Source organism: Melanotaenia boesemani, chromosome 23, assembly GCF_017639745.1.
Source record: "Melanotaenia boesemani isolate fMelBoe1 chromosome 23, fMelBoe1.pri, whole genome shotgun sequence".
NCBI classification, from domain to species: Eukaryota; Metazoa; Chordata; class Actinopteri; order Atheriniformes; family Melanotaeniidae; genus Melanotaenia; species Melanotaenia boesemani.
This window is the reverse complement of record NC_055704.1, coordinates 7277098-7291284: the sequence shown is the minus strand read 5'-3', so window position 1 is coordinate 7291284 and position 14187 is coordinate 7277098. Positions and strand designations below refer to the sequence as shown.

At 38.4% G+C, this 14187-nt stretch overlaps 1 protein-coding gene and 1 long non-coding RNA gene across 2 annotated transcripts in view; both read right to left on the bottom strand.

Moving 5' to 3' along the window:
* Nucleotides 1–14187, bottom strand: part of LOC121634490 (thyrotropin-releasing hormone-degrading ectoenzyme-like) — a 290942-nt gene that overhangs the window by 200587 nt on the left and 76168 nt on the right. The window lies entirely within an intron of this gene.
* Nucleotides 1–14187, bottom strand: part of LOC121634510 — a 15274-nt gene extending 1087 nt beyond the window's left edge. The window contains exons 1-2 of the long non-coding RNA XR_006009252.1: nt 14176–14187; nt 7594–7595 (exon numbers count right to left, since the gene is read on the bottom strand). This is a non-coding gene — a long non-coding RNA (uncharacterized LOC121634510). The remainder of the gene's footprint in view (nt 1–7593; nt 7596–14175) is intronic.

Sequence of the window (14187 nt, the reverse complement as noted above, 5' to 3'; positions counted from 1 at the left end):
AATCTATTGATTCAGACGATTAGCACTAGCTTAGCTTAGCACTGTTAGCTTAGCCCGTCTGTATTGACCAATTTGGCAGAGTCCTTCAGTCTCTGAGTGCTGAGAGTTACACAGACAAATATTTTTGCAACACTAATAATCGGTTGTTAAGAACAGTTCACCTTTCTCAAGCAGCAGCCGAGATGCCAGCCAATCAAAGTATTTGTCTATGTGTCTGATGTCATAACTGATTATCGATTGGGAGTTTTCTACGGACGGACCAGTTGCTCATTGGAGAGTTGTAGGAATGCATGGTTTGCATCGGTTTGCATTAATTTTTCTTATTGATCTTTATTCCGTCGTGTCAAGAAAGAGGAGATATCTGATAATATCCCAATACTAGTGGAAGCCAAACACAGCAGTACCCTTTAATACATCTACTCATAACAGCGGTTATCCTTTCCTGAACAGGCCACCAAGAAAATACTGTGGTGGAAAATTAAAGAGTGCACCCACTTCTCCAGGAACGACAATAATCTGAGTGTTTTTGTGCAACTCTGCCAAAGTAGATATCAAAGGCATCCACACAAATCCCAGAGGCCCCAAACTGTGTTTGAGATAATAAGAGAGAAAAAACGAGTTGCAGGATCCAAGACAGCTGTTTGATGGTGCAGGCAGAGAGCCAACTTAAAAATAATGTGTTTACAATAGATGAAGAACTAAAACACCATACAAGCTTCTCTCAGTGATTGATTTGGTTCAGGCAATCAGAGCGGGCAACAAAGCTGAACAATCTGTGTTGAGGAATGAGCAGCAGATGTAGAGAGCTCAAACGACTTCAGATTTCACCAAGAGTCGGTCAACTTTTCATCTCATTATCAGTCAGTTTCCCTCCAATAACAGCTGAAATAATAATTTACAACTAACAAGATTCTAAAAATATAAAACAGCACCGTAAAATAAACATCTTATTAACTTATTTTTTCCACATTCAGCATCATCATTCTCTTGAATTGTTTTTACTAATGTAGATTTCTTCTGATTTTGTTTCCACGTTGCACTTTGTCAAATAAGCTGAACATTTTAAATCACATGTTCCTCTTCTCGCTTCAGGTACTGCTGCAACAAGAATTACTGAAGAAGATTATTATTTTTTCTGGTTCTGGTTGTATTTTTCTCCCCTGCTTCCACTTTTTACCTCTCCTTTTCTTTTCTGTTTACTTTCCTTTCTTTCATCCCCTCTGTCAGGTCCACATTTATGTATTATGTAAATTTATGTAAATAATTTAAAATAAAAAATACTGAAGTATCAAGAACACCTTTACATCCATAAAGCTCCTCTTGACAAACCAACTTTGTTCTATACAACATGGCAGCCAGACCATCATTCTGCTTGTTGGACAGGACAGGCTTAAAAAAAAAAAAGTCTGCTTTTCAATGCGATGACGAGGGGTCGTTTAAACCTTTTCATGATCACATCAGCAGGAAAACAACGTATTCTCATAGTTTCTGTGGTGAATGTTCTTTCAGCCCATGCTTGAACCACATTGGTTGAAGTGACGTTATGAGTTTCAGGAGAGACTAAAAATGGCAGCAGCAAAATACTGGACTGTGGTGGATACAATGTTCTAGTTGGAAACTGAAAGGGTTAAAGATTATGGAGAGTCAAAAGGGTCAAAATAAAGAAAAAAACTGTCTAGTATGCAATGTGTAAACACACAACGGATCAGATCATTTTATCTAGGAGATGTTTCAGGTGAATTTCCAAACAGATTTCAATAGGAAAGAAGAAATATTTGTCAACGGCTAAATTTATATGGACAAATATTCAGTCAGTGATTAAAATCAATCACTCACTTCTTAAAGCCTGATTCTGACGCTTGTCTTGTCTCTTGCTCTGTCCCTTTCTCTTTCATGACAAACATGTATTCTTTAAGGAGATACTGATGTATATACTTATTATTATCATTATTATCACTATTGTTTCATTATAAGATGATGTAATGCCTTGAGGTTAATATTAGTACTGTATGTGAGGTATAATGGCTAAGAATCTATTGGGGTGGGATTAGATAAGATTATTCTTGCACCCACTCTGTTTAAATGTTTGTATTGTCTTTTGTTGGTTTTATTTTCCCTTTTTATTTTAATATTGTAGCATTATGTTCAATTAAACTTTGCAATCAATCATTTCTTTAATGAATCAGCCATGATGCACTTTCAAAACAGCTGGTGTTTTGATATCCAGTATCTAGCATGTGATACAGTGTGTAAAGTGAAATTAATGAAAAGTGATGCAGCATCCTGGAAGCAAATCCAGCGTGCTACTTAACTCAACTTCATCAAGCACATAAGAAAAAACCCAAAGTGCTTTACAAGATAAAATTGATACAAGAACGCAACAGTAAAATTAAACAAGTAAAAACATTAGCTCAATAAAACAAGATCTGAGAGATAAAAATAAAAGCATATTACATTAATAAAGGAAATTAAAATGATAAAAGCAAGGATACATAAGATCTTATCAGACCACAGACCTTTACCTGAAAGGCCAAAAGACATAGACTAGCAGATGTGTTAAATCTGACTTTAAAACTTGAGAAAGTTTCTGTGCCCCACACACAAAACAACAGCTGTTTCCTGAGAAAACTAAAGCCTCTACTTCCCATTCTGGTCTTTGAAATCCTAGGTACCTCATGGAGACCAGCAATCTGGGATGTCGTGGCTGATAGGGTGCAACTTTACAGTGTTAAGGTTTTAATCCAGGCTTGCCACCACAGTCAAACCTTTGAGAACCTCAGATGGAACATAAAAGTAGTATAAAAAGCTTTGTATCCTTTCATTTCTGTGCATGGAAAAACTTAGTAAAAGTCAGTGTGTTCCAGAAAAAGACAGTCCACTTTGCTTTATTGAATATTAATGCTAAATTCCCTCAAACAGCTCTGAATGACGCGGATGACTGGAAGAGACTTCAGCTGTCAGCTTCACTGAGGCAGCAGCAGGCCGACAGCTGACTGGCCTGCAGCTCTGTGCACGCGTGTGCACGTGTGCACAGAGCTGTGTGTGCTTGAGTTCGGTCCATCTGCTGTTGTGTGTCACCTCGAGGTGACGGCTTGAGAGAAAGAGCGAGGAACAAAGCGGAAAAAAGAAAGGAGGAAGAAAAAGATGAAAAAATACACGAGTAGAGGACTGAGCATAGAGGTGTGTGTTTTTGTGTGTTTGAGTGTGTGTGCTGCACCTCGGGCGGTGCCGTCTGTGTGTCTCTGTGGATCCCAGATGGAGCCAGAACTCAAAAGAACACATTAGTCCACTTGGCATGTTCTCACACACACGTTCAGACACACACAGATATTCAGTGTAATTCTCCTGACGGTGGGATCACCTGAGCCTCCACTCGCTCTGCAAGATTTCTGCTCCGCTGGAACCGTCAAATGACTTCCTACGGAAGCCCGGAGAGGCCCGTTATCGCTTCTTCAGTTATCTCGACTTGCTCCCAGACTGGGACCCAGTTTGTGCTTCATAATAAAGGAGCTGGAGCATCTTTTGGTTCAAAGAATGGAAAGTGAAGCAGAGGAAGCTCAGAACCAGCGAAGGCCTTGTGTTTCCAGGGATCAGGGTCAGTATCAAACTCAACTTGGACTCATGGGCTTTGAACACCTGATTTAATGATAATATATTCAGCAGGTGAGCTCTTCTGCTGTACCTCTTTACAAACAGACGCCAGGAGAAAGCTCATATATGAATTTTAATTTTATTGTCAGGCAAGAAAGCAAGCAGGTGTGTGCTCACCTCAACTTATGCTGATGAAATCATTTGGAAAATGTTTTAATTTACTGAAGAAATCTGAAGATTAACTGAAGTGACCACCTAATCACCTATTTATCCAAAGTAACTTTACCACCAAAAAACGAAGTAAAAGAAAGTGGTTAATCGGGACAAGAAAAACTAAAAATAGGTTTGTGCAAAAGTTTAAAGATCATTCAAAGTTGCATGTTTCACTCAGTGTTTAACGCTTAAAAATCCAGCCCATTTTTTTTCTAATTTTTATAAAGTACATTAAACTTCTACATGTAAAACTACATGTAGAAGCTTAATCCTTTAAATCCCAGTCACTAAACAGACATTATTTTTCAAGGACAGCTTCAGCTGTCAGATTATGAGGCTAAAATGATGTAAAATGAATGTATGAATAGATATAGCAGCATAAAGGCCGACCAGAAGAAGAAAGCAGAATTTTTTACCAACAGAACTTTGTGGAAATAACACACAGATCAACAGTGACCAAGCCTTTTCTCATCTGCACATCATTTTCTCAATTCTTAGCTTTCAGGAGAAAAAATGTTGGCATTGAAACAAACACAACAAAAACTATTCACATATTTACACTTATTCCTCATTTACAGATATTTATGTTATTTACCTACTATCCTCACAAAACCATGTCCAACTCAGCATGGTTTTGGTGCACTGTGCATCAAAACATCTTCTTGGCTTTATTCCAGCCATAGAGGAGGATTATTTTTCTTCTTTTCAGACACACACAGAACTTTATGCTATCGTGTTAGTCTTTGGCTGCTCCTGATTGGACATTATGGTCAATTTAAGCTCTCTGATTGGTGGAACATTTGACAGGAATAAGCTTTATCATAATTTCCAGGTAAAAAAAAAAAAAATCTATCTATCTTTCTATCTATATATATATAGGACACTGAAAACAACTGTCACTACTAATCATTGCACTGGACTATATTATTTGCTGGCTATTCTCACTTCTTACTGTGTATAGCTAAATACCTCCTTGTATAAGTCTTGTAGATATTGAAATTTTTATACTGTTTTTTATTTTTTGCTACCTTAAGAAGCACAACTACTAAATGACTGTATCGCTGCAACACCTAAATTTCCCAGCTTGGGATGAATAAAGTACTTCTATCTATCTATCTATCTATCTATATATATATATATATAACAAAAATGTGATAATGTTATAAATAATGGTGTTATCATGGTCAACTCGTGGATTTACCATATAGTCTCTGAATAATCACTACATTTTCTGGCTGTATTGTAAACTTAATGGGTGGGATATAAATGCCTGGAAAACATCTATAGCTCACCTAAAGGATAAACTATCTATCATAATTTACCCCACAGAGTCACATATTACTGTTCATGAGAAATTGTTGAAAATGAAAGTAAAGGCACTCAGCAGAGCCAGTGATATAGCAGAGTTAATACTTAAATGAAAACTCGAGCGTAGGTCTGTCTCTGTATATTTGAGAGATCACAGGACAAGCAGCCAAAAAATGTATCAGGTGTTCCACAGGGCTTCGTCCTCGAGCCACTTTCATTCACCTTTTATGTTTAAATTGATGACTGAAACGTCTCCTGTGTCATTTTGTATTGATTAGGATTGTGTTTGTATATCCTTTTGTACTAACAACATGGTGGTGTTTTGCTCTAAACCTGTTCCTAATCAGACTCATAGTCAGCTTCAACAAACACACTGTTTGATTAAAAACTTGTTCTGAGTCAAAACTTAGGGTTAATGCTATCATAGGTCAGTTATGCGTGCATTCAACATACTCTAGCCATAAGATTTTTCTTCAAAAGGAGTCTAAAGGTAGTTACTGCTTTTAAATATCTCGGCTCTATCATGTTGATGTGACCCACCACTGCTACATAGCACTAAAGTTCATCAGAAACCTACAAACTTTCACACACCCCTGCATGTTGTTGTACTCTAATGCATGCACTGTTGGTAGGGTTATTTTACCAGGTAAGCATTTTTTCTTTTTGCTGAACTTACCTTTCATAAGTTAAAAAGTGTACAAGGCCATTTTATTTGCTCTCAGGATGCATTTCATCTATCTGTTTCTAAACCTGGACGAAAAGCAGCATTTAAACACTGCAATTAGCTGCAAAATCTGAATCTTAGCCAGATTAATATTTTATCCTTAAAGGAGTATATCTGGCTAAAATGTTATGGTTGAACACTGCTGCTGTTGTATTTGACCTGTGATTAATGCTCCAATTTTCTCTTGGCCTGGACAAACTCACGAGACATTTTATATCCATAAAAAAAAATCAATTTCCTGGTTTTATAAAGGTTAGACTTGCACACAGTACAATACAAAATGTTTGATCAAGTCCTTATTTCTTCACATTTCTCTTATTGATCAATAGTTTTCCAGCTTTCTTGACTGAAGTGTTTTCAAGACTTTCAGTGTTTTTCAAGTCTTTCTTTGGACATTTTTTGCTTTTTCCTTTTATTTTTAACCCAGTTATATGAATCACCATAGCAGAAACAAGGCTCGTGATTCAATGATAAGCCAAAGTTGTGTCGAAATAACAGGCAACTGAACAAATCCAGAAAGGACCTGAACCAGAACCTGAGAGATGCTTTTGGACCTTCACTTGAACAATCTACTGTTGGCTGATAATCAGCAATGGTCTCCATGGAAGGGTGGATGTCTAGAAGCCATTATTAAGGAAGGTAAACTGGGAGAAAAAGCTGAATTATGCCACAAGACACAAGAACTGGAGTGAAAATTTGTGACAAGTCTGATGGAGGGATGGATCCTCCCCAGAACCCGGACCTCAACATTATTGAAGCAGTGTGGGATCATCTGGACAGAGAACAAAAAAGGCAACAAAAAAACCAAAAAAAAAAAACCAAAAAGAGCTTTGGAAATTCCTTCAACAAGCCTGGAGATTTAATTTAACCTTAATCTAGCATGATTAAAAAAGCTGGAATAATAATCAAGTACATTAAGGTAACATATGTCAAAGCATCAGAGGAAATCTTCCAGTAAAGTCAGTGGGAAAAGTGGGAATACAACCAACTATCTGCAGACAGACGCCTCCATCTTTAGCTCCACATGAAGCTCAGAATACTATCAATACACTAGGATTCACAACAGATTCACTACAGTCAGATACATTACATGCAGCCGACGTTTGTGTTTTTTACTTTCTGCTTTCTCTTACATTTCCTGCTGTGCTGCTTAAAACAGTAGAAACAGAAAAGATATGTGGTGCTGAACATTTTTTCCTCAATAGTAGCTGAAATAATGACACCCTGAGAGAAATACAGAATTTAACCGTTATATGAGGTTACAGCTGTTCTCACATGTCCACCAATAAGACCACAAAAATATTTTATACACAGTTTAATGGTCCCTAACAAGATATATATCAGAATGTAGTAGTAGCTTTGCGAAAGAGCAAAGTGTTGGTTTGGTGGGATTTTTTGCGTGAACTGTGCAACCTTCAGTGTGTCTCTGCTGGATAAAATGAATGTATCAACAGAGATAGCAGCATAAAGACCAACCAGAACAGGATTTATTACTAGAGATGCACGATGACCATTTTTTTTTAAATCGATACCGATAACAAACACACTTAAGATCATGACATCAATACCAACAAAACCTAAAAGACTTTTCACTGTTCATATGAAGAGATATAGATTTTTTCCAGTGAAAAACTTTTAGCATGCCTCTTAAACATTTGCTAAAGATATCAAACAGAACTATTTGATATAATGTGAGAATACATTTGGCGATAGCATCATACATGGATGGAAAGTAGCGTCGTTTCGGCATCGTAAACGGCTCCAAGTGAGGAATCAGATGAGAAAAGTCTCTGTCCTCAACGAGGGTAAAGGGCTGGTCGTCAAGCACCATCATTTCCATGATCAAATCTTCAACAGCCTTAGCCCGTGGGTCATGTCTGGCAAATTTCTTAGATGTCTCAAACACCTCACGGATGTCTGTCAGTCCCAGTGGCGTCTGTGCAGTTGGCTTGGAGCTTTTTGTGTCTTTAGCAGCCCTGACGTCTTCATACGCTTTCAAAACTCTGTCAAAACAATGATTATGTTTCAGATGATCAGGTTTGTAGTATTGAAGTTCGTGCTACCTTTCCCTCCTCGTGGAACTTGTGTGGAACCATTATTACAAATAACCAACAAACTGTCTTCTTCAGAAAACTTGAAGAATTCCCACACTATCGACACCATGTTTTCTGTTGTCAAAAGTAAGCACGCTATGCTGCATGCTGGTGGTGCTGCATTCACGGGGAGCTAGTCACGCTTTCAGCCTTTTAAAGTTCACGCTTCTATTGTAACATGTCGAAAAATGTACTGGATGTTTGTTTAAGTCAGTAACTCAGTCAGTTTTCTGGTTAGATAACAAATTACAAAAGTACCAAAGCTACGACCGAGTTTTAACGAGTTGTCCTCCAACATGAGGGGTTATTCTTACATTTTACCAGTCAGATTTTCTCTTTTTATGCCAACGTCACATGAACGCAGCATTGACTGCAGAACATTCAGGTCTCATAGTATAAGCCGAGCACTGCCATGCTGACAAAAAAATATGTGTGTTATCGGGGCAAGTCATTATGAAATCAGACTGATCAGAATGATGTTATAATTTCCTGTTATTGGCCCGATAATTATCAGGCCGATGGTTATTGGGCCGATAGTTATTGTGCATCCCCATTTATTACTAACAAGACTTAGTAATAGTAGTACTAACATCACTACTACTACTACTACTACTACTACAACAATAGAAATAACACACAGATCAACACTAACCAAGCCTTTTCTCATCTGCACATCATTCTCTCGAGTCTTGACTTTCAGGAGAAAGAATATTGGCATAACAAACACAAACAGAAACTTCATTTATGCTACTATTTACCTAAAACCATTTTCTTGGCATTTTCTTGCAGCTATAGAGCAGCGTTATTTTTCTTCTTTTTATATATATATATATATATATATATATATATATATATATATCGTGTGTATATCTCGTGTGTCTATATGTGTGTGTGTGTGTGTCAGTCATAGTTCATAGTAATTTCATTGCCATCATAAACTCTGGTTCATATTCAGCATTTTTTCTCACAGTTACAAAATCTGGTGCCTAAAGGGTTATTAATTCTACCCCGTTTAGAGCCTTCGTTTTATCTCCAGATGTTTGTATATGTCGTGGTGCTTCGTTTCAAAGTGTCGTCTTACATTGTATTTATTATAGCCGAACTGTCTCCAAACAGAAGACACAGCTTTGTCCTTCACATCCACAAACACATGCTCTGTTTTCAAAGTCCACTTTTCCTTTAGCCATTTATGGGGAGAGGGGCCATTGACAAAGGTGAGCAGCTCAGTCAGGCTGCTAGAGAACGAGTGAGGTTTGTTGACACACAAACGCGCTGGCAGTGCATTGTGGGACTTGTAGTATTATAGTAGTGTGTGCGCTCTTTCATCAGGCCAGCTCTAATAGTGATTAAATATGATCATGCTGGCCAAAAATAATTCATTCACGGACCGAATGTGGTCCGCAGGCCTTGAGTATGACACGTCACCTAAAGGGTAAACTATCCATCACAATTTAACACACAGAGTTACACACTACCGTTCCTGAGAAACTAGTGACAACATAAGTGATAACACTCGGCAGTGACGGGGTTAATTCAGAATTAATTATAAAGCCATTGTGGAAAGCTGTCCTGACACAGATTACCCTGTGCTACCACAAACCATGATACTACCACTGCCATGTCTGATATGAATGCTGTAATTAGGAGTTTTCCTTCCTCTAAACATGTCACTTGAACTATAAAGTTTGTTTTTGGTCTCAGAGGCTAAAATGTTTTTTACCTGTTGCCTTTTGACTCAGCTGCTTGATACAGGGAGGAAACAGCCCAACCAATCAATATAAACATCTTGTTGGGCTCCATCTTTTCTAATACATTTCTATTAACACCTCATGAAAATCAGACTGATAAATTCCCCTTCTTCACATAGAAGAGGGCACCCACTAACACCTGATTATCACCACTTTTAACTATATTAGTTTTATCAACTCCCAATCCCTTCATTGACACACTTATAGCCAACTGGTAAATGGCAATAAACAGCCATAATTCCTCCTAAAAAAGATCAAATAATAACAAGCTTTCAGCAGCATCTGCAGGAAAATGCTCCCTTACAGACTTCACTCTATCATCTAAAATACAATAACTTGAGGAGCTATAAGTAAAAGATTTCCTTTGTGGAAGGTTTTGGGGTTTTTCATGTTAAAAAAATAGAGAAGCTCCTGTACGCTGAGGTCATACTGGAGGCGAGTTGTTGGTGTTTCACAGGTTTCAGTCACTCGAGATTTAAGCTGACACCATAGCAAAAGGATTCCCTGTGATTTTAAAACCATTTTCTCTTGAAGCTGCACAGCTCAGGCTTTTCTCACCATCAGTCAATCCCAAGGCAGAAAACAAGCAGGCGGAGGATATTTTACCTTAGTACAATTAATTTTATGCTCATTTAGAGCACAAAACACAAATGGGAAAATATTTTCAACAGTGTTTGGAAAATCACAACAATTATTTCTTATTATTTTACTAATTATTCAACTCAAATCTTATGAAAAACATTTCCTTAATAATAAGTCTGTCTATATGGTCATTTTTATCGTACTGTCATCATCATGTGGATTTTTGTCATTAAATTCCTAAAAAGTCAAAAGGTTTCATTAACAATTAAAGATAAACATTTGTTGCCATAAATTATGCTTTTTGTTTTTTAATGATTATGATGGAGATGGTGATAGAAGAATATTTCTCTTCACAGTGTACACCTCAGATCAACACAAAAGAGATGATTGTTGAGGAACAGGAGTAAACAAAGTGGTGTTTCAGTTCTAGGAGAAGAGGTGGTGGAGGAATACAAGTACTTGGGAATTCAGAGGGACAACAGACTAGATTGGAGATGTGACACAGAAGCTTCTACAAGAAGGAAAAGAGCAGACTATACTTCTGTTGGCAGCTGAGATTCTTCAATGTTTGCATCAAGATGTTGCATCAGTCTGTGGCGAAGAGTTCAATCTGCTTTTGGTGCAGCAGCATTAGAACCTGAGACTTCGGACACATTCACACTAGCGCTGCTTTAAACTAAACCCGGTCCGCTTCCACGGATAGTACGTTTAGTTTGGAGTAGTGTGAATGCTCATTTTCTCTGTGGTGTGGACCAAATAAGCAAACTCTGGTCTGCTTGAAAACCGGTGGCCTTAGTTAACTAGTAAAATTCTATTAGGTTTGAACACCAAAGTAAAACCAGAAACCCGAAGACTGCTGAACTTTATTGTTGCGCTATTGTTTATTTGAAGTGAATGAGCCACTATTCAGTCGTGGCTAATCAATGAGCTGGATTTTCTTCTTCTTTTCTTGATCATTTCAGACAATATCACCCCTAGTGAGCAGTTGCTATAACTGCATAATGTTGTTCAGGTGTTTTAATCTGCTTGAGTAAAGTGCAGTGTGAAAGCAAAGCAAACCAAAAAAAAAGTTGTTCAATATTTTAGAATTCCCTGCCTAATTCTGCGGAGTCCGCTCCCTTCACAGGCTCAGGAAAACAAGCCTCCCAACCACACACAACACCACCTTATACAGCAGCACCATTGACTACATCCTGACCTATAGCTTTACCACCTGGTTTGGTTGCTGTAGTGCGATGGACAAAAAGCAGCTTAACAGACTGGTCAAGGCAGGCAGTAAAATCACATTTGCAGGACAAGGATTGGTCCAGGAAAGGTAATTGGGGGTCTATTTGGCCTGTATAGTCAACCCATTCTAAAAAGACACTAAAGATTTCATAAGAATTTTCTTTCAACTTCCAGCAACAGTATGTACCATTAACCAATTTCCCTTTATCATTTGAAATATTCTAAAAGTAATGACACAGTTTTCTGTCTTTGGGATTCACAAATGTTTCAAACTCAACTTTACCATCTCTCTGTGCAGAATATGTTGAGGTATGGACCTGAAACAAAGTGGTGGACAGACAGATGGACGTCTTTAGGCTCAAAATGCGATTTCATTCTTCCTGCTACAGTTCATGTTTTTTATGATCTGTATCCTCATCTGTTTGAGTCAAGCAGCTTTCCCTCTGTCCCTTTAAATTTGTATCGCAGCTCATGGTTTCTCTCTGGTGCTGTCAGGGGAGCTGGATGCCCTGCATGACAACAGATGGAGCCCTGAGGCTCTGGGACCACACATAGAGAAACATGGAGAAGGCTGGCAGCTGTGGGCGGGGTTAGAGGCAAGCTGTGCTAAAGACTGATGTCAACATCAGCATGATTGCGCACACACACACACACAAACATAATAGTCATACATAGATTAACAAGATGAACAGGCACAAAGCTAATTCATAACGATAGACTGCACTCGCTCGGTGCTCGCACACAGTTGGATGAAAAACAAGAAATATCTGACTGGATTTAAAACAAAGTCAAATCAAAGAACAAGAGCAATTTACTCTCTTTGCATGATGTCTTTACCACAGTTGACGTGTGACTTTTGAGCCAATTTAAGTTTGAAGTGTTCAAACCTACAGAGCCAGCGGGATTTCTGCAGATCTTTGGAGACTGATTGGCTCAACAACAGAGCAGCCCTCTGGTGACCCCATCATCCATTTGAGTCCGAATCTTGTGTGGGGCTGCCGTTAAGAGTCTGACATATTTTCTCCATCAACTTTAAGCAAGCACAACAAGGCATGATGGATGATCGTCCCTCCAGCGAGACGCCGGTAGCCTGGACTCTGCTCCATCTGATGTCTTAATATCACATGCCAGCTGTTATTTCCGAACACACTTTCAGGCAACAAAAATTTAACTGCACTCAGTGCCATGAAAGGACACAATGTGACATTTCTACTAAGAGAAATCATTGTGTTTGCTCTAATCAATAGTCTGAGAACAATGGTGCAATCTGTTACAGTACTCTAAAGAGAGTCCAATAAAACCTCTAAAACAGGAAATGCTTGTTTAAACTTGTTAACAGGATCCAGCAGAGCGAACCTTGATGCCATCGTGGATGATAATCAGTTTAAGGGTTTGGCATTGTGACTGCAAAAGACTGAGAACAAGCAGCAGCATCTTGGTTTCCATGGTGATTAAGAGAAGGCAACATCCTCCCTTCATGTTAACTGTGTTGATTGGAACTGATGACGTCCTGATCACATCCTGGGAAGAGGTGTGCATCAAGTCTCTGCGGACCTACGCTGAGCCTACAAAGAACTTAGGCCACATGAGTATAATTCCAGCTTAAGCCTCAAGTGAAACTATGAACAATGACAATGACTTCTTATTTTTGTCTGGTGTTGGGACAGGGTCACATTGAACACCTGTTGGATTGTGACCCTTGAGGACCAGAGCTGGACACGCCTGGTTTAGGATATCGGGGAACTGAAGTGACAGGTAACTTAAATATTTCTTGGATAAATAATAAAAGTCTATGACAAATAAAACCATCTACAGTATGACAGTAGTAAGTAGCGCTTACCTGTAAAATAGACTTGCATCTTCTTTGCACAGCAAAAGTCATGAGATTGAATACAATCTATCAGTGTACATGTTTCTGCCTTCTAACCTAAACTTTTAAGCATGGCACTGATAAAAGGTTTTAACCTTCGCGTGACCTGGACTGAACCGCAGGACGTGATATCACCTTTAACTCGTTGAGGACAACCTGTTAATGCAGCTAATACCAGAGGAAAGGTCAGGAGGGGAAGATTAAATGTCAGACCTATTCTGAGCTGGTGGAAACAAACAGGAAGCCTGGAATGAAAGGGAATTTTTAATGTGACGAATGAATGTGGACAGGGAGAAAGTGTCTGACATATACAATATGGAGCCCCAGTGATCACATTAGCTCTTTTAGGCATAGAAAGGAAAAAGGAAAATGCTTTTCTTTAATGCAGTTAATTGTTTCTGGCAGGAGAGAAGTGTAAAACATAAACAATTACAAAGACACAAGTAGAGGAAGATGAGATGGAACTAGACTGCTGCTATATATTTCATTAACTTGGAGTGGAAAGAAAGGAGTGTAAACATGAACGACTGTAGAGCTGTTTATTTGGAGATGCTGCCATGCACTTAAAGAAATGTGGTAACATGCTTGTATCTATCCACACTACTGGGTATAAGGATGAAGAGATCTACAGCTTCATCCAATATTGATGCTAGAAATTGCCTCAGTCCAAAAAGCGATGTTATTTGGTAATAAAAATGTGTTTCCCCAAGTAATTCACTGTAGTCACCCAAGTCTGATTATATCAATTGTTCCTTATGGCCAGTGTTATTGCTTAAAGGATTTTAAATCCATAGAAATGCAAAAATATACATGTCAAACCACTTTTTGGCC